At 40.9% G+C, this 20,364-nt stretch overlaps 1 protein-coding gene across 11 annotated transcripts in view; it reads left to right on the top strand.

The window, feature by feature from the left end:
• Nucleotides 1-1,630: 1,630 nt before the first annotated feature.
• Nucleotides 1,631-20,364, top strand: part of ITSN2 (intersectin 2) — a 154,756-nt gene continuing 136,022 nt past the window's right edge. For 2 of the 11 annotated variants that reach the window (XM_009183776.4, XM_021924637.2), the window contains exon 1: nucleotides 1,631-2,098. The gene's annotated coding sequence lies outside the window, so the exon portion shown is untranslated. Of the gene's footprint in view, nucleotides 2,099-2,273; nucleotides 2,565-20,364 lie in introns of those variants that run through there. The other 9 variants (XM_009183778.4, XM_031654976.1, XM_031654974.1 and 6 more) reach the window with 7 other exon arrangements.

Genomic DNA, 20,364 nt, shown 5'->3' with positions numbered 1-20,364 from the left:
CACTGAGGCTCAGGACCTGTTTGTCAGGTCTTGGTCAGGTTCTAATCGAAGAGTTAGGAAAAACACTGAGTGTGAGAGCGGGAAAAGCCTGTTTATCATCATCGAAGTTTGGTAAATTCCTTGTGAGCTGGCTGGCCAGTTCAGATGGGCCTGGGTTTGGAGCCATTTCACCTTCACCTGCCTCAACAGGTAAGGAATGAAAGGATGCCATGGGGTAATTTGATCTACACAGATCAAATCATGGGGATATGAGTTATGGACCCCGGACCAGCCCTCACCCTGCTTCTAAAAGTCAAAAGAAATTTTGGGTCTTGGCGGGGAGTGGTGGCTCACACCTGTAATCCCAGCACTTTGGGAGGACGAGGTGGGCGGATCACCTGAGGTCAGAAATTGGAGACCAGCCTGGCCAACACGGTGAAACCCATCTCTACTAAAAATACAAACAGGTGGGTGTGGTAGTGAGTGCCTGTAATCCCAGGTACTTGGAGGCTGAGGCAGAAGAATCGCTTGAACCTGGGAGGCGGAGGTTGCAGTGAGCACAGATCAATCGCACAGATCGCGCCACTGCACTCCAGCCTGGGCAATGGAGTGAGACTGTCTCAGGAAAGAAAAAAAAAAAAAAAAATAGAAATCTTGGGTCTTATATCCAAAAATCTTGAGTCTTACATTTGGTTACTTTTTTTTTTTTTTTTAGACAGAGTTTTGCTCTTGTTGCCCAGGCTGGCGTGCAGTGGTGCAACCTCAGATCACTGCCTCTCAGGTTCCAGCGATTCTCTGCCTCACTCAGCCTCCCGAGTAGCTGGGACTGCAGGCGCCTGCCACCACGCCCGGCTAAATTTTGCATCTTAGTTTCACCACGTTGGTCAGGCTGGTCTCCAACTCCTGACCTCAGATGATCCAACCTCCTCGGTCTCCCAAAGTGCCGGGATTACAAGCGTGAGCCACTGGGCCCAGCCGACATTTGGTTACGTTCATTTGGTTACGTTCATACACTAACTCCTCCCTCACCCAAATCAAAAGAAAGCCTTTCCCTTGACGGAGCTTCTTGTCAAGGGCATGCCTTTGGGATACGGTGGCGACTTGAGTTGAAGCCTGGTCTTTTGTGAGGAGACCAGGAACCGGGAGAGGAGAAAAGAAACAAATTCTGAGTTTGACCTTGGCCTTTCCCTTGGCGAGGGGTGGGGAGGAAAGTTTAGCTTCGTCGTGCTAGGCTCTACGGGGACAGAGTCTTCCTACTGTGTGACTAGCGTAGAGGATGCTCCTTGTGGGCGCTCCGCGTGTTATGGAGGAGGGCGAGGAATGGTGAATGGATGACAGAGGGTATGGTTAAGTCCTCCAGGTCCCTGAGAAGGGTTCAAGAGGCCTGTAACAGACCCATGGGCAAGGGTGGGATCGACCTCCTTCCCACCTTCCACCCCCCAATTCCCAGAGAATTTGTGCCCCCACATCAGTGAAGAAAACTTCGGCGAGTGAGAAGGTTCCAGGGAGAGCCCCGTGGCGGGGTGCAACAGGGATGTGGCAGGCACTGCTTGGGACGTTCCAAAACACCGGGGTCTGCCGGGGCAGGAAAAGCACCACCCAAGCTCAACATGTCACCTCGGAGAGGAGGAGCCAGGTGGGTCTCCGCAGCTCCAGGAAGGGCTGCTGGGTCTGGGGCTTCGGGGCCTCCCCGAGGGCAGAGAGGAGCGCTTCGGACCCGACCGATTCGGAGCAGACTTTCAGGGTTCAGTGCCCCGGAACTCCGGGGGTGAGGAGCCACGCCCGGGCAGTTTCGGGCTCCGGAGGGTGGGGAGTCGGTGCCCGGCAGCGGGCGGGCCGTCAGCTGCCCGGCCCGGCGCCTACCTCCCCGCCCCCCGGCTTCCTGCGGAGGCCGCGGCCGCCATGTTGTTGTGGGGCTGAGGCGGCGCCCGCGGAGCCCTGAGCGGCCGTGACAGGCTACGCAACAGGTTCGCTGGCGGCGGCCTGACGACCAAGCCGGCTGCAGCGGCGGCGACGGCGGCAGAGCAGGGTCTCCCGGCGTCTGCCCGCGCCCAGACTGCCGGTGCTGAGGAGCGCGGAGTCGTGCTGTGACGTGCGGGAGGCGCGGCGAGGGCGCCAGGTGGGTGAAGCCGCTAGCGGGGCTGCCGGAAGGCGCGGGGCAGGTGCGGGCGCCGCGCCCGCTGCCGGGAGGCTCCCCCGGCCGGGCTGAGGCGGCTGCGCGCTCCGCACGACGGGGACGGGTCCTCGGGAGCACGGGCGGCCCCCGAGCTAGGCCCCTGGCGGGCTCGGCCGTGCCGGGCGGAAACCTCCGGCCCCGGGTTCCTTCCCCTGCCGCCCGGCCGGGGGGGACGCCGAGGGGGCCTGGGCTGGGCTGCCCCTTCCTTGCGGCCGAGCCCGGGTCCCCGACCGCGGCCTCGTCTGGCAGGTGGCGGACGCCGGCAAGAGTCGGGGGGCGGTGTGGCCCTCTGACTTTCGGGGTGCGAGCAGAAGAGAGCTCTGGGGGCACCCGCACGCCTCCTCCGGGACCCATTTTATTTTCGCGGAGTTGGTTTTCCTTCCTGGCAAGGGTTGGTGCGGAATGTCAGGTGAGCCGCATCCCAGTGCGTCAAAGTAGCCCGAGTCACGAGAGGACAGTGGGCGGATGCTTGGCGTCCACCGCTCGCGTTCCTCCGGAGTTGGAAATGTTAAATTTACCTTCAGCGTTATTGACTTCCAGAATATACAGGAAGCACCGAGGGATGTAATCGCTCAGGCCAGATAAAGTTTATTTATTTATTTATTTTTTAAAAAAGACGTCTGCATATGCATAGTGAGTGGGTAAACCGAGGCTGAAACTGCAGATGGCTTTGCATCCTGTAGAAAGATGCTCCATTTGGATTTATTAATTATGCGCTTTGTCGCTCCAGAATTACCAATGGCAAGTGTGCTTTATTTGAAACTTGTGTTAATACCGAAATAGGAATATGTTTTGATGAAGCCAACCCCGTTATGATAGGAATTAAGGTTAGCACAGAAATGACTTGCTTTGCTCTGTGCTTCTAGTTTGTTTCACAGTGTTTGCTTGCTTACTCAGAAATAGGCAAGGTGTGACTTGAAATTTTACGTTGTTAGCTCAGTTTAGGTAGCGTAAGCTCTTGTAGGTTAAAGCTTCTTAAGCATTTCGAAAAATTGCCTCTCTCCCTGTGCTGGTGTGCTATGTTGTTAATCAGTGGTAAAACCTAAAAGCTACCTAGAAACATCGCATAAAACATTTACACGAATTAGTAATGACGTCCTTCAAAATTTAAAGATACTGACAATTCTGATGTGTTTACCTTGAGCTTTTTTTTGGCCGTGCCTGTCAGTCTCTTGTAATTACAAAAGTAAATAAAGTGGATGTATTTTATGTTTTTGAAAACGTGGAAAAAATGTTCATTGCAGCTATTTTGATGTAGTATTAATAAGCAGTTGAAAAGCTTGCATTTTTTCTCCCTTCCATGTATTGATAACTATTCCCTGTGCCCACCTTTATAATGAAAGGTAAACTAGTCCGAGAAAACTTGACCTGTACAGAATTATTAAGCAGGGAGGTACCATTTTTCAATACCTCTCAAGGCTAAAATCTTGCTCTCTCCTGAATATAAGGAGGTGTATTAGGCATGTTCTGGGGATTGGATTAATAGTGTTAAAAAATTTGTATTTTCACAAAAATAGCATGTACCCGTCACCCAAACTCAGCAGCTTTCAAGAAGCTTTTCTTTTTTTTTTTTCTTTCTTATTTTAAAAAATCATTTAACCTTATGTAGTTAGTGTATCTTTTTTAAAGAGTGGGAAATTTCGTATGTAACCTTAGGATTTTTAGTTTTAATGTAGAGTTTCACAAATTTCCATCTTTAGTAAGACAAAAGGATCACATATTGGCTGTCTCCTTCAACTATACTTTGTTCAGTATAAAATACGTTTACCATGGTTGTCATTTATCGAGCACGTAACTGCATGTTAGACTCTATGCTAAGTGTTTTACATAATCATTTAAAGCTTACTAAGGCCCTAGGAGTAATTATTATCCTCCCATCAAAAAGATAAGTGAAATGTTAACCTGAAGTTTGACTACTTTAGGTCTCTGAGCTAGTAAGTACAATAGCCAGGTTTCAAACCAAGATCCTTTTAACTTCAGCACCTGTGCCTTATCTGGTATCGTCATCTTGGTTCATAAATTTAAAAAAGAGTTATATAGGTCGGGCACGGTGGCTCACGCCTGTAATCCCAGCACTTTGGGAGGTTGAGGCGGGCAGATCACAAGGTCAGGAGTTTGAGACCGGCCAATATGGTGAAACCCTGTCTCTACTAAAAGATACAAAAAATTAGCCAGGCGTGATGGCGCGCACCTGTAGTCCCAGCCACTTAAGAGGCTGAGGCAGGAGAATCGTTGAACCTGGGAGGCGGAGGTTGCGGTGAGCTGAGGTCGTGCCACTGCACTCCAGCCTGAGCAAGAGTGAGACTCCGTCTCAAAAAAAAAAAAAAAAAGAGTTATATGGACATTCAGTAAAAAAAAATGTGTTGAGTGAAAGTACATATTAGTCTATTAGGTAGCATTTTTACATATTATATTTACTTGTAAAATATATTAAGTTGCAGAAATGATTCAGAATAAACAAATTACATTACCAAAAATGTGATACATTTATTACCATCTAACATGCATTTTCTTTTTCATTTTTTGGATCCAAGTTTTTTTAGTACGTTACTTATTTATGGAAAAAATTTGTAGAAAACTATTTTTGAAGAAAGGCAGACTTTCCTGTGCGCCAATTTTTTTTTAAATTAAAAAAATTCTTAAAAAAAATTACTTCTTAAAAAAAAAAAATGGGATACACATGCAGAACGTGCAGGTTTGTTGCATAGGTATACATGTGCCATGGTGGTTTGCTGCACCTATTGACCCGTCCTCTAAGTCCCCTCATTTCCCCCCCCCCCCCCACAACAGATCTTGGTGTGTGTTGTGCCCCTCTCTGTGTCCATGTGTTCTCAGTGTTCAGCTCCCACTTATGAGTGAGAACATGCGGTGTTTGGTTTTCTGTTCCTGTGTTAGTTTGCTGAGGATGATGGCTTCCAGTTTCATCCATGTCTCTGCAAAGGACATGATCTCATTCCTTTTTATGGCTCCATAGTATTCCATGGTGCGTAGTGTCACATTTTCTTTATCCAATCTATCATTGATGGGCATTTGGGTTGGTTCGGTGTCTTTGCTATTGTAAATAGTGCTGCAATAAGCATACATATGCATGTGTCTTTATAGTAGAATGATTTATATTCCTTTGGGTATATACCCATTAATGAGATTGCTGGGTCGAATGGTATTTCTGGTTCTAGGTCCTTGAGGAATCGCCATACTATTTTCCACTGTGGTTGAAGCAATTTACATTCCCAGCAACAGCGTAAAAGCGTTCCATTTCACCACAGCCTCACCAGCATCTGTTGTTTCCTGGCTTTTTAATAATCACCATTCTGACTAACATGAAATGGTATCTCATTGTGTGCGTGTGTTTTTTTTTTCTTTTTTTGAGACGGAGTCTCACTTTTGTTGCCCAGTCTGAAGTGCAATGGCACGATCCCGGCTCTCTGCAACCTCCGCCTCCTGGGCTCAAGCGATTCTTCTGCCTCAGCCTCCCAAGTAACTGGGATTACAGACGCCCGCCACCATGCCCTGCCAATTTTTGTCTTCTTAGTAGAGACAGGGTTTCACCATGTTGGCCAGGCTGGTCTCAAACCCCTAACCTCAGGTGAGCCACCCGCCTCGGCCTCCCAAAGTGCTAGGATTACAGGCTTGAGCCACTGCACCATGCCCAGCCATCATTGTGGTTTTGATTTGCATTTCTCTGATGATCAGTGATGTTGAGCTTTTTTTCATGTTTGTTGGCCTCGAAAATGTCTTCTTTTGAGAAGTGTCTATTCATATCCTTTGCCCACTTTTTGATGGGGTTGTTTTTTTTTCTTGTAGATTTGTTTAAGTTTCTTGTAAATTCTGGATATTAGACCTTTGTCAGATGGGTAGATTGCAAAAATTTTCTCCCATTCTGTAGGTTGCCTGTTCAGTCTGGTGATATTCTTTTTTTTTTTTTTTTTTTTTTTGAGACAGAGTCTTGCTCTGTCTCCCAGGCTGGAGTGCTGTGGTGCAATCTTGGCTCACCACAATCTCTGCCTACCAGATACAAACAATTCTCTTGCCTCAGCCTCCCGAGTAGCTGGGATTATAGGCATGTGCCACCACGCCAAACTTTTTTTTTTTTTTTTTTTGAGACGAAGTCTTGCTGTTGTCCCTCAGGCTGGAGTGCAATGTTGCGCGATCTCACCTCACTGCAACCTCCGCCTCCCAGGTTCAAGTGATTCTCCTGCCTCAGCTTCCCGAGTAGCTGGGATTACAGGCACCTGCCACCATGCCCGGCTAATTTTTGTATTTTTAGCAAAAACGGGGTTTCATCATGTCCAGGCTGGTCTCAAACTCCTGACCTCAGGTGATCCGCCTGCCTTGGCCTCCCAAAGTGCTGGGATTACAGGCGTGAGTCACCATGCCTGGCCTTTTTGTATTTTTTTTTTTTTTTTTTTTTTTTTAGTAGAGACAGAGTTTCACCATGCAGGCCAGGCTGGTCTGGAATTCCTGACCTCAGGTGATCCTCCCACCTCAGGCTCCTGTAGTGCTGGGATTATAGGCGTGAGCCACCACGCTGGCTTGATGATAGTTTCTTTTGCTGTGCTGAAGCTCTTTAGTTTAATTAGATCCTATTTGTCAATTTTGGCTTTTGTTGCAATTGCTTTTGGCATTTTTGTCATGAAGTCTTTGCCCGTGCCTGTGTCTTGAATGGTATTGCCTAGGTTTTCTTCTAGGATTTTATGGTTTTGGGTTTTACATTTAAGTCTTTAATTCATCTCAGGTTAATTTTTGTATAAGGTGTAAGGAAACGGTCCAGTTTCAGTTTTCTGCATATGGCTAGCCAGTTTTCCCAACAGCATTTACAGAATAGGAGATCCTTTCCCCATTGCTTGTTTTTGTCTTGTTTGTCGAAGATCAGATGGTTGTAGATGTGTGGTGGTATTCCTGAGGTCTCTGTTCTGCTCCATTGGCCTATATGTCTGCTTTGGTACCAGTGCCATGCTGTTTTGGTTACTGTGTGCTGATTTTTTTTTTTTTTTTGAGGCAGAGTCTCGCTCTGTCACCCAGGCTGGAGTGCAGTGGCTGGATCTCAGCTCACTGCAAGCTCCGCCTCCAGGATTTACACCATTCTCCTGCCTCAGCCTCCCAAGTTGCTGGGACTACAGGCGCCCGCCAGCACGCCTGGCTAGTTTTTTGTATTTTTCAGTAGAGACGGGATTTCACCGTGTTAGCCAGGATGGTCTCGATCTCCTGACCTCGTGATCTGCCCGTCTCGGCCTCCCAAAGTGCTTGGGATTACAGGCTTGAGCCACCGTGCCTGGCCTGTGTGCTGATTTTAAAGGCAGAATTCCAAGTGTGAAGTAGAAAAATAAGGATGTTTATAGTTAATTCTGTAAGTGGATAGATCTAAAGTTGAAGGTACATCAGAAATACTGTATTTTTTACTTGAGTTCATTTTTTGGATTTTGTAACATCCTACCACTGTAGAGCGCAGACACTAATGTTAGAGTTCTCTTGGGTAAAGTGTGAATATAGGTATTCTTGAGGAGGAGAAACTGAACTGGTCTTAAAGGATCTGAGAGCAAAGAGGAAGTGGGAGAGGAAGGGAGGAAGCTGAACAGAATTAGGACAGTTACAAGAAATATGTATTTTCACAGCTCCAAGAGGGCAGCATATTTCATTTGCAGAATGTATAGTGTTATTTCAGGAGGTTCATTTAAAATATAATTTCATAGATACATCAGGACATTAAATGATTTGTTTACTTGTGGAGCTATTCAGCATGGATTATGGTAGACATTTAGTGGAATAGGGGACTATTGCCAGAAGGTAAACACTCGTTTTAGTTAACTGTTTCATATTCTTTAGATCATTTTCTTCACAAATGTATATTCCTTTTAGATAAAGTATATGTGATTTTAATAAAAATTTCATTTATTTTCATCATAACTATAGAAGATAAGAGTACAGCCTCTGAAGTTAGACCTCCTGCTCCCAGCTCTGACACCAAATAACTGTATAATCTTGGGCAAGTTACTTTAATTCCCTTCAGTTTGTGTTTACTCATGTGTGAAATAGGGAAACATTACCTAGCTCCTGGTGCTGGTATATGTAATCTAAAGTGCTTATTAGCACAGTGACTTCTGCTTAGTGTAAGTGCCTAATGTTGCCTATTATTTTAACTTGGTTCATTGAGAAATTTCAAACTGACCTAACATAGTTCTTATTTTGGTCTTTGTTTTACCCCGTGACTGGAAAGAAATTAGCCTTTTTGCCCTTAATTTTTAATCTTACCATCGGAATAATCTATATAAGAGGGCTGGAAAGTAGGGTAGAACAGACCCACAATCCCACTGGGCTCAATTTCCAGATTTGTTTTTAACATTCCCAAGGAGCCTATGAAAATGTTTAGTGAGGCCTTCTTTAAAGTGTAATTTATCTTGGGCCAGCCCCACAGTTGGTGATGGCCCTGGGCCTGAAACCCTTCCAGGATGGGCCTGGTGATGGTATCAGTGATAACGAGGTAACCATGATAACTTGTAATGACTTGTAGTGTAGGGCTTGGCACTTAGTAAATATTGATGATGGATGGCTGCTGTTTTAATTTTTCATAATGATAAATATGCACATTTATATCAAAATGTAAGTTTTAAATTGTAAGAACATAAGCAGTTTCCATGTTATTATGTGGTCTAACTGAACTTGATCACAAAGTAGCTTTATTGAGATATAATTCACGTATCATATGAATTTGATTTTAAGTGGAAGCGTGATACTTTGGCTTAGTATATTCTTTTATTTTTGAACATGCATTTTTAGTTTTTTTCAGTAATTACTAATGCTGCCATATCTTTGTAATTAAAGCATTTCCCGCATTTACTGTTATTTCCTTATGACAGATTCCCAGAAATGAAATTATTGCTTTACAGGATATGAATATTGGTAGGACTCTTGATATATGTTTTCAGAGTGCCTTCCGAAGAGTTGTACCAATATGTACTCCCATGGGCTATGCCTGCAAGCACCCAGTTTCATTCACCTTTGCTAGCCCTAGATATTGGCCAATGTTTTGTTTTGTTTTGTTTTGTTTTGTTTTTGAGACAGGGTCTGGCTCTGTTGCCCAGGCTGGAGTGCAGTGGCGGGATCTCAGCTCACTGCAACCTCCTTCTCTTGGCCTCCAGCCATCCTGCCACCTCAGCCTCCTGCTGGGACCAACTAATTTTTTTGTAGTTTTTATTGAGGCAGGTTTACACCATGTTTCCCAGGTTGGCCTGGAACTCCTGAAGGCAGGTTTACACCATGTTTCCCAGACTGGCCTCGATCTCTTGAGTTCAGACGATTTGCCCCTGCTCAGCCTCCCAAAGTGCTGGGATTACAGGATGAGCCACTGTGCCTAGCCTCGTTTTCCTAATTATTAATGATGTTAACATTTATTAACTACTTTTATTTCTTCTGTTTCTTCTTTCGTAGATTATTTGAGGTTTTAGTGTTTTCATTATCTATTTTAATAGCCCTATGTACATTAAAATATTAACTGCTTATCATGTCTTGTGATTTTTCCCCATTTGTTTACCTTTTAAGTTTGTTTTCAAGGAAATTTTAAATATTTATTATATAGATGATACAGAATCTGTTTATTCTTTCTTTTGTTTTCTTGTATGGCTTCAAAACTTAAAAGTTGTCTTTGTTTCAAAGAGGCGATATTTTACTTGAAAGTGAAGCATCTATCTGAATTTCTTTCCCTCTGTACTTTTTATTCATGCCACGTAAATAGTTTTGCTGTAATATTTAGTCTTGATACGAGACAGATGACAATAGGCTAAGTAGTCAGGTCCCCTTGCACCCCTTATAGAAATGCAGGCTGAGTCACAAGCTATTCTTAGGTATTTTTATCCCCCTTTGTGTGGGTGAGTTGTCTTGTTCAGAGTTGTTGACTATTCTTCAAAAATTAGTTTTGATTTAAGTCTTCAATAGAATTTGAGTACTAACCACTTCGGTATTAGTTTACTATTCCTGTTCTTTTATGTCTCCTGGCTTATTGGTTGATCTTTTGAAGGCTAAACTCAACATTTATAAAAATCTGAGCTTATAATTTGTGCATAAAAATCTATACGGAGGTTGTTAAATTGCAGAACTAGAATTAAGAACTAAGTTTGTATAGAGAAGTTATCTTCTTTGAGGCTTTTAGGTCTTAATGCTTTGTATATTTGGGACCCTAAGCCTCTAGATAGAAATGATAACTTTTTTCTCAAATATTGATTACAGTGAGAAAAACATATCCCTTTATTAATAATTGGTACAACTCTAATTTGTTTCAGTAAAACAAGTTGATTAGTGATTGTAATTAAAATAATGTTGAAATGATTGTTGTAATAATCATTATTTCTGGACACCTTCTATGTGCCAGATGTTTTCCAGACGTGATATCTAGGCCTTAAAATAACCTGGCATTTAGGTACAATTACAGTAGTACTTGCTTATTGGCAAGGAATACATTCCAAAACCCCTAGTGAATGCCTGAAACCATGGATAGTACAGAAACCGATATACACTATGTCTTTTCCTGTATATATGTACCTATGATAAAGTTTAATTTATAAATTAGGCACAGTAAGAGATTAATAATAATAAAATTGAACAATTATAACAATATACTGTTAACAATTTCACAGATATAAGACTTGTTCTTACTGTAGATCTTAGCAACCTCAGCATATAATTTTTTCCTTTCCGTATTAAGTTGAAGACTTTCACCTTTTCACTTAAAGGAAGTCACTTCTCCTTGGCATATCTGAATTGCCAGCCTCACTACTCTTGCACTTTGGGGTCATTATTAATCAAATAAGGGTTACTTGAACACAAGCACTGTGATACTGTGACAGTCAATCTGATAACTGAGACAGCTGCTAAGTGACTAACAGGCAGGCAGCATAGACACAGTGGATACACCCTGAACAAAGGGATGATTTTCGTCCTGGTTGGGACAGAGGAGGGCAATGCAAGATTTTACCATGCTACTCAGGATGGTGCACAATTAAAAATTTATGAAGTGTTTATTTCTGGAATTATCCACTTTATATTTTCAGACCGTGGTCAACCACAGGTACCTGAAACTTCAGAAAGTGAAACTACAGATAAGGGGATCTACTGTATCCACATTACTTGGTTAGGAAATTGAACCTATGTCATGTGGAAGTCCACAGAGCTAGGAAGTACTTGCACTGGGATTCAAACTCAAGTTCCTCGGTTTGTTTGTCTTCTGTGCAGTTGAAAGGATGCTAACCTGTGCTTATTAAAGAATATTTTAGTGCCTACCACGTGGCTGACTGCTGGGCACTAGGTATTTGAAGTTAAAGAGCCATTCAGGAGCTCACAGTCTAATAGAAGTGGGGCAGGCATGAAAATAAAAATAACAATACTAGCTGGTATGTAGTTTAATGAGATAATATGAGACGAAATGGGACTGTGGCAAAGGAAGCTATCATTAGTGGAAGTGTCGCTCAGAAGGTAGGTGGTTCCACAGGTGCAAAGAGAGGGGGCATGGGAATAAGATCAAATGGAGGTGGAGGTGGGAAGGTTGAAATACCTGGAAAGGTAGGCAGAAGGTAGAGCCTAAAACACCTTGTGTGTCATTTGAATAGATAAAAAACAGCTTTATTAAGATATATATTACAAAATTCACCCTTTTAAAGTTCATAGTTCAGTGTTTTTTAGTATATTCACAGACTTGCACAACCAGTATCACTATCTAATTTTAGAACATTTTCATCGTTCTTAAAAGAACCTCCTATATCCAATGGCAGTCACTTTCCATCTCCAACACCCCTAGCTCTAGGTAGCCACTAGTCTACTTTCTGTGTCTATGTAATTGCTTATCTTAGACATTTCATATAAATGGAATTATACAATATATGGTCTTTTGCGACTCACTTCTTTTACTTACCATAGTGTTTTCAAGATTCATCAATGTTATCGCATGGATCAATACTTCATTCCTTTTTATGGCCAAATAATAATTTATGGATGATATGGATATAGCACATTTTGTTTATTCATTCATCTGTATTTGATGGACATTTGCTTCCACTTGGTTGTTTCCACTTTTTGGCTATTATGAATAATGCTGCTGTGAGCATTTGTATACAGGTTTTGAGACACATTTTTATTTATTTTGGGCTCATACTTAGGGGTGGAATTGCTGACTTACATGGTAACCTATGTTTAACATTTTGAGGAAATTCTATATTGTTTTCCGAAGCAGTTGATCTATTTTATATTCCTCTCTAGTGAGGTATGTGGGTTCCAGTTTAGGAGGTTCATTTTATGCTGTTGGTAAGCCATTACTCAGAATCACAGTGGAAAAATTGTTGAAAATTATTGGCTTAGATTCGTGCTTGCTCAGTATTGTCCAAGACACACACTAGATCAGAAGCTTTTCCTAATGGATAATGAACCAGAAAAACAAGTTGTCCCTCATTTCTCAGGGGTTGTTGTTATTCCATTCCCATAACCTCTGATATTTATGTATTAGAATAGGCTGCCTACCAATAATCTGAGTTACTAAGGATTACTGAAGTTTAGTATTCACAAACTAAAATTAGCCGGCTTCTAGAACTTACTGAGGGCTCTAGTTTAGTTTTCTTCTAAGAAATCTGCCAGCTATACCATGCTTTGGCAGCACTAGAAAATTAATCCTATACATGCCCACACTCAGAAGATATTATTTTCACTGCATCAGTGGTGTTGTCTCAAATTGGCTGTGGTTCCAATTGCTGTTATTTTTGGATGAATATAATTGTAGAATTAATGTTACATTTAAATTTTTGTGGACCGTTTTGCTCTTGTGTGCTTGTTACATTGCTACAATTCTTCATTAGGGAGTTATTTGTGTACTAGAAAATGGGAGGAGGTAGGAAGGTTAGATCTCTTGTCCTACTTAGGTGGGTGATGGTTAGAATAGTTTGGGAGTGAGGCTGCTGCTCTGCCTATGGAGTAGCCATTCTTTTATTCCTTTAAAAAAATAGTTTGGGAATGAGTGGATTACATAATTGGAAGGGTCTTTCCCACTTATTATCTTTTTTTAAGAATGAGGGTTTGTGTATGTTATTAAACATTTAAGCTATGGAATACATGAATTGTCTGAAAGTCTACAGTTGGCTTTGGAGGTGTGAAACCTTCGGAATGATGTGCCAGACTTTGTACATTTGTGTTTTTCCAGGGAGAACAACCATAGGTTTTATCAGATTTAAAAAAAAAAAAAAGTCCATAACCATCCAAATTAAAGAATTCAGGTTGATGAAAAGAATTTGTAAATTTGTGGTTTGAAATCTTTGGGAGAAGTGAGACCTTGCTTTGGTTAGGTGGTGGTGTGAGTGAAGGATGTTTTCTGGGTATGCTCTTGGTTTTAGTGTAACAAATTCTGTGTTACAATATCTCTATTTTATTTTTTCTTGGTAATTTTTTTCCCTGTTAGATTTTGGAGTTTGCTTTAAACAAATCCTCATTGCATGTTGATGATGATGATGATGATGATGATGATGATGATTGTTGTTGTAGGGACAGAGTCTCACTATGTTGCTCAGACTGGTCTCAAACTCCTGAGCTCAAGCTGTCATCCTGCCTTGGCCTCCAAGAGTGCTGGGATTACAGGTGTGAGCCACTGCAACCGGCCCACATTTATTATTATTTTATGTTTGCTTTCTTGGATGTTTCTTTTGATGTTATATTCAAAAGTGCTATTTTTGCGCAGCGATAGTATGCTTTATTTGTAGTAATTGAAGTATATTGGTAATTTAAAAAAAATTTAATTGGCTTGATAGCATAGGAAAATGGACAAATGCTTTTCTGCCCATTAGCTGCTACTTGGAATTTCTTTACTCTTTTGTTCTGTTAGCCTTTTGGTTGAGATCTGAAACTGCCAATCACAGATAAAAGTTATTCACATGCAGACCCTTATGGGGTGTGGCATCGGCTTAGATGCCAGGCTCTTTCTGCCCCTGCAGTAGGGTGTGTTTGTTGTAGTGTACTTTTGCTCTGTAGTTTTTAGCACAAGATGTAGCATGACTGGATTTGAGATGAAATGGTAATTTCAGTTAAATGCTTTTAGTAAAAGAGACTTGTTATTTATTATCATTTATAATAGACTGAAAAATAGACAAGGGCTGCTGGGTGCTGTGGCTCATGCCTGTAATCCTAGCACTTTGGGAGGCTGAGGCGGGCGGGTCACTTGAGGTCAGGAGTTCGAGACCAGCCTGGCCAACATGGTGAAACCTTGTCTCTACTTAAATGTCTCTACTAAAAGTACAAAAAATTAGTCAGGCGTGGTGGTGGGCACCTCCCACCTACTTGGGAGGCTGCGGCAGAATAATCACTTGAACCCAGGAGGCGGAGGTTGCAGTGAGCCAATATTGCACCACTGCACTCCAGCCTGGGCAATAGAGTGAAACTCTGTTGCAAAAAAGAAAAAAAAACAAAACATAGTATTTGAAAAACTAGTTGTAAGTTTACCATAGACTTCTCTTTACTGAAGAGTAAGATCTTTACTAAGATCTTAGTATTTGTTTTTTATTTTTACTTTTTATTTATTTTTATAGATACAGGGTCTCACTGTTGTCCAGCTGGAGTTCAGTCTCATGTTCATAGCTCACTGTAATCTCGAACTCTTGGGTTCCAGTGATCCTCCCACCTCAGTCTCCTGAGTAGTTAGGACTGTAGATGCACACCACCCACCACACCCAGCTAATTTTAAAATTATTGGTAGAGATGGGGTCTCACTACGTTCCTAGGCTGGTCTTGAACTCCTGGCCTCAAATGATCCTCCTGTGTTGGCCTCCCAAAAGCGCTAGGATTACAAGCATTAGCCTCCGTGTTTAGCCTTGTCTGTTTTTAATCACTTAACATTTTGGTATATGTGGTTCATGTAAGATTTAAAAAAAAAGGAATACCCAAATTTGCATTCATATTCTACAATTTTTTTTTTTTTTTTTTTTTTGAGATGGAGTTTCGCTCTTATTACCTGGGGTGGAGTGCAATGGCGCGATCTTGGCTCACCTCAACCTGCAATTCCCGGGTTCAAGCGATTTTCCTGCCTCAGCCTACCGAGTAGCTGGGATTACAGGCATGCACCACCACGCCCGGCTAATTTTGTATTTTCGGTAGGAATGGGGTTTCTCCATGTTGGTCAGGCTGGTCTCAAACTCCCGACCTCAGGTGATCCACCTGCTTCGGCCTCCCAAAGTACTGGGATTACAGGTGTGAGCCATAGCGCCTGGCCTACAATTTGTATTTTTTAAAAAAAAATTTGCGTTATATGATAAACATTTCCTGTCTCCTATAGCCTTGAAATTATCATTTGTAATAGGTAAATAATATTCCGAGTGAATATAACTTTAATTTTTTGCTTCTTTCTCTATTTTTGGATAAATTAGCTTATTTGTATTTTTTCTAATATTGGTAAAACTGTACTGTGCATCCTTGCAATCTATTTTCCTTCTTTAGATTTTTTTCTTAAGATAAATTTCTGCAGGTTGCGGTGGCTCATGCCTGTAATCCCAGCACTTTGGGAGGCCAAGGTGGGCAGATCACAAGGTCAGGAGTTCAAGACCAGCCTGGCCAATATGGTGAAACCTCATCTCTACTAATACAAAAAAAATTAGCCGGGCGTGGCGGCGGGTGCCTGTAGTAGCAGCTACTCGGGAGGCTGAGGCAGGCGAATCACTTGAAACCAGGAGGTGGGGGTTGCAGTGAGCCAAAATTGTGCCACTGCATTCCAGCCTAGGTGACAGAGCCAGACTGTGTCTCAAAAAAAAAAAAAAAAAAAGATAAATTTCTATATGGATCCAGTGGGTATTTTGTTTTTAATGAATGTGGTCAAAATTAGAGGCACATGTTTACCTATACTCTTCTACTTCTGAGGTATTTGCTTTTTATAAAATTGATAGGGCTGGGCGCGGTGGCTCAAGCCTGTAATCCCAGCACTTTGGGAGGCCGAGACGGGCGGATCACGAGGTCAGGAGATCGAGACCATCCTGGCTAACATGGTGAAATCCCGTCTCTACTAAAAAAATGCAAGAAACTAGCCGGGTGTGGTGGCGGGCGCCTGTAGTCCCAGCTACTCGGGAGGCTGAGACAGGAGAATGGCCTAAACCCGGGAGGCGGAGCTTGCAGTGAGCTGAGATCCGGCCACCGCACTCCAGCCTGGGCGACAGAGTGAGACTCGTCTCAAAAAAAAAAAAAAAAAAAAAATTGATAGGCTTAATTGTTTTTTAAACAGTTTTAAATTTAGAGAAAAATGGAGCAAATAGAACAAAGTTCCCATATATATCCCTTCATGCATCCCACGCATGGTTTCCCCTATTATTAATATCTTAGCATGGTATGTTTGTTAGAAATAATGAACCAATATTGATTGTATTATTAACTGAAGTCTATGCAGTATTTCAGTTTCCTTAGTTTTTACTTAATGTCCTTGTTCTGTTCCGGGTTACCACAATCCATTTAGCTGTCATGACTCCTTAGACTCCTCTTGGTTGTGACTGTTCCTTAGACTTTCCTTGTTTTTGATGACTTTGACAGTTTTGAGAGGTTACTGGACAGATATTATAGAAGATATATAAATATATTGTGGGTATATTGGAATTTGATGATTTGTCATGCTTGGACTAAGTTAATGAATTCTTAGGAGAAAGATCACAAAGGCAAAATGATACTTTCATCTTATCAAGAGCACATACTGTCTGCATGGTTTATGACTGTTGATGTTGACCTTGACCACCTGGCTGAAGTAGTGTTTGTCAAGTTTTTCCTCTCTGCAGTTAATCCCCACCCTCCTTTCTGTGCTATACTCTACGTAGCCTTCTGCCTTTCCATCTTTATGGGCTGGGATATAGTCTTAGGGGTCATAGAGATAAGAAGGGTAGACACTGCTAGACATTGCAAGTGGTGGTAGTAGAAGGGTAGTGCAAACAATTCGGACTCATATCCATTTCTTCACTCCAAAATAAAATCCACGTAGATGAAATATGTACATAAAACCCCTAAATCATAGAGGTACTAGAATAAAATATAGGACAATTTTCTGGTATAAGACTTGGTATGAGACAGGCCTTTCTTTGTATGACAAGACACTCACTCACTTTATGACTTTGTATGGCAAGTCATAAAGGAAAGATAAATTTAAATTGGTATAATGAAAGATGCCCTAAAATTAAAAGACAAACAAGTTAGATTAAAAGCATTTGTAGCATATGTTACAGGTAAAAGCTTACTATTAATATAATATCTATTATTGTAATACATAGAAAAAGATCCATGGATACAGGTCATGTTGTTAACAACATTGGGTAATTTAAGAGACTTATGGGGAAGGGTGGTCAAAAGAAATTGACTTTATTTGTATGTTTTAAGTTTTTACAATGAGATATAAATGTATTACGTGTCTATTAAAAAACAAATTTTGATCTATCCATCCTGTTGAATATTATGTAGAGTTGAATATGGTATTTCTGATGGGTATTATCTTAGAAGAAGGTTAAGACAATGTAAAATACATATGGATATATATGCATTTATATAATATGTAAAAATAGGCTGTGAGAATGTACTTCAGTGGCTGATACGGTTAGCTTGGAGATGGTACTGTGAGGTAATAAAGACTGTCATGTTTTGTTCTTCATAATTTTACATTATTTGAAGCCTTTGCTTTTAAATTATTTGTACAGTAAAAATAAAAATATAGGGGAAAAAAAGGCTGAAATTGGGGAAATCTGAGCTCTGACATATAAAGATCCTATAGACCCACATTATCCCATACAGTAGCCTCTAGCAACATGCGGTTAATCAGCACATGAAATGTGGCTAGTTCTATATTGAGAAGTACTCCAAGTGTATAATAAGTGTAAAAGCTGGAGTTTGAAGACTTAGTACAAAAATGTAAAATGCCTTAAGAATTTTTATACTGATCATATGTTGAGATGATAATATTTAGATACGAACTAATTAAAATATATTAACACAGATTTTACCTGTTTATTTTTACTTTTTATGTATTTTTTTGAAACAGAGTCTCACTCTGTTATCCAAACTGGAGTGCACTGATGCAGTCTAGGCTCACTGCAACCTCTGCCTCTTAGGTTCAAGCGATTCTCTTGCCTCAGCTTCCTGCATAACTGAGATTACAGGTGCCCGCCACTACACCCAGCTAATTTTTATATTTTTAGTAGAGACGGAGTTTTACCATGTTGGACAGGCTGGTCTCAAACTCCTGACCTCAGATGATCCACCTGCCTCAGTGTCCCAAAGTGCTGGGAAAGGCATAAGCCACTGCGCCTGGCCTAATTTTACTTTATAACATGTGGCTACTAGAACATTTAAAATTACATTATGTAGTTTGTGTTGTATTTCCATTGAGCAGCGTGCTATAGAAAATGGACAAAATAAATGAATAGGCAATTCATAGGAGAAATATACATGATAGATATATGAAAGATGCCGAGTTCCCTAATGATCAGAGAAATGAAAATTTAGAAAAAATTTGCCTCTCAGGTTGGCAATATATAAAATAATTGTTTATATCAAATATTGGCAAGATTATACAGAAACAAGTATGTTTACATACCAGTGGGAATATAAAATGGTACTATTAATAATTTTGGAAAGCAACTTGATACCCATTAATTCTACTTCTAGAAGTATTGTCCTACCTAAATACTCAGTGTATCTATGAGGATGTTCAAAGTAGTATGGTTTGTTAAGCAAAAAATTGGGAACCGTCTTAATGTCCACCAATGGGAGATAGCTTAATTTCTGGTACATCCTGTAATAAAATGCTGTACACCTATTTAAAAGGATATGATTGATGTGTTATATATTGCTATGGAAGGATATCCATAATATGTGCAATGAAATTAATAGAATATTAATTGACTATCATAATTTTATTTGGGTTTGAAAATAACATGTTTGTTTATATATGCATCAGATAAATCTGGAAAAACAAATACCAAACTGTTAACTGTGGTAATCAGGACTGGGTCTTCACATTCACCCCTCTTCCCCTGTCTGTGGAGTCTGCTTAGTAAGTTTTTCATGTTTGAGATTTTTGTGGAGCATGTGCTTATAAATTACATGTGTTTGGAGAAGAAAGCTTAGTTAAGGGAAATAATGTTTGTGGAAAATTGCTTAGTGGAAATGCAGTATATTACTGGTATAGGTACTCTAAGATGTCTTTTGAATTAAGTCAGAGTTAGAGGGTTGTGTCTCTAAACCCCATCTTATTGGTGTTATGCTATCAGCCTGTATTGAGAGACTTTATAGGTAAAGTTCAATTTAGGGGGCTGTTTGGTATTATCTATTAAAATTAGAATGTTCATACTCTCTAACCTGCTACTTCCACTTATAGAATTTATCTTTGGAAACACACATCTGTCCACAGACCTGTATGTACACACATGTATGAAGAATGTTTATTGTAGCATTAATTGTAACATTTGTTAAAATGAATGAATGTGAAGGGAAATATTCTAGACAGAGGTTACAGTATGAGCAAAAGCAGAGTAACTAGTATGGTCTGGAAAAATAGAAGATTACTTATTTACTGTGAAAAATTGGTAACATGAAAAAAGCAGAACAATGAAGTATGACTTCATTTTTGTAAAAGTGATATTTGCTAGTACATAAATAGGAAATATCTGGAACAATCTATTCAAAACTGCTAATGATTGTTTTCTTGGTAATGGACTTTCACTATTTTTTTTATATATATATATATATATAAATAAATGTTTAATTTTTCCGATTGTTTTAAGGATCTTGTGCTAATTGACATTTGTATCAGCTAGGCGTTGATGTAGTACTTATTTTTGTATCTGTTATGGTTCCTTGCATTGTTATTAGCCTTTCACTATTCTTTTTTTTTTTTTTTTTTTTTTTTTGAGATAGAGTCTCACTCTGTTATTCAGGCTGGAGTACAGTGGCACGATCTTGACTCACTGCAACCTCTACCTTACAGACTCAAGCAGTCCTCCCTCCTCAGCCTCCTGAGTAGTTGGGACCACAGGCGCATGCCACCTCGCCTGGCTAATTTTTTGTATTTTTGGTAGAGAGGGATTTCGCCATGTTGTCCAGGCTGGTCTTGAACTCCTGACCTCAAGGTGATCCACCGCCTCGGCCTCCCAAGTGCTAGGATTACAGGCATGAGCCACTGTGCCAGGCCAGCCCTTCACTATTACATGTGAATAAGTAATTTATTTTTCCAG

This window comes from Papio anubis, chromosome 14, assembly GCF_008728515.1.
Source record: "Papio anubis isolate 15944 chromosome 14, Panubis1.0, whole genome shotgun sequence".
In the NCBI taxonomy this organism is placed as follows: domain Eukaryota; kingdom Metazoa; phylum Chordata; class Mammalia; order Primates; family Cercopithecidae; genus Papio; species Papio anubis.
This window is presented reverse-complemented; position numbering and strand designations above follow the sequence as displayed.